The sequence below is a fragment of the Populus euphratica genome, unplaced genomic scaffold, assembly GCF_000495115.2.
Source record: "Populus euphratica unplaced genomic scaffold, PopEup_1.0 scaffold71.1, whole genome shotgun sequence".
NCBI classification, from domain to species: Eukaryota; Viridiplantae; Streptophyta; class Magnoliopsida; order Malpighiales; family Salicaceae; genus Populus; species Populus euphratica.
In genome coordinates, this window is record NW_011499949.1 from 54,060 (window position 1) to 54,602 (window position 543).

Sequence of the window (543 nt, forward strand, 5' to 3'; positions counted from 1 at the left end):
AAAAAAAAAAAAACGAGGGGGAAGAACCAGGAGGGGGTTTGAGCGAAAAACCAAGGCAGAAAACGCAAGCAAAACCCGAAAACCAGAGCAGGAGACAGACGAAGACAGGGGGATCACGAAACGAAACAAGCCGAAAATCAGAGGAAGAAACAGAACCAGGGAGGAAACAGAGACGAAACAGAGAGGGGGCTAAAAACAGAGAAATAGGGAGAGAGCAAAAGGACAGCATTCCCAGCTTTGCCTTTGATCTCAAAACACAAGTGAAGTGCAGAGAAACTGCAAGCATTGGTCAGCCGCTCGTCTCCAGCTTCACCGCACCAAGTCAGTAGCAGCCAAAGAAGCAAAGCCAGAAGAATAGAAGGGAAGTTTGAAACGGGTCCTTTGCTAAGTGTCGCCCAATCACTCAGGAGGAGCATCACTGTCATCTCCATCGTCTCTGGCAAACCAGGTAAGCCAATTTTTCCTTTCGTTTTTCCTTGCCTTATTTTGAGAGGAACATTGCACTGTGCGAAGGTAAATTAATTACCTTCGCACTGTGCATGC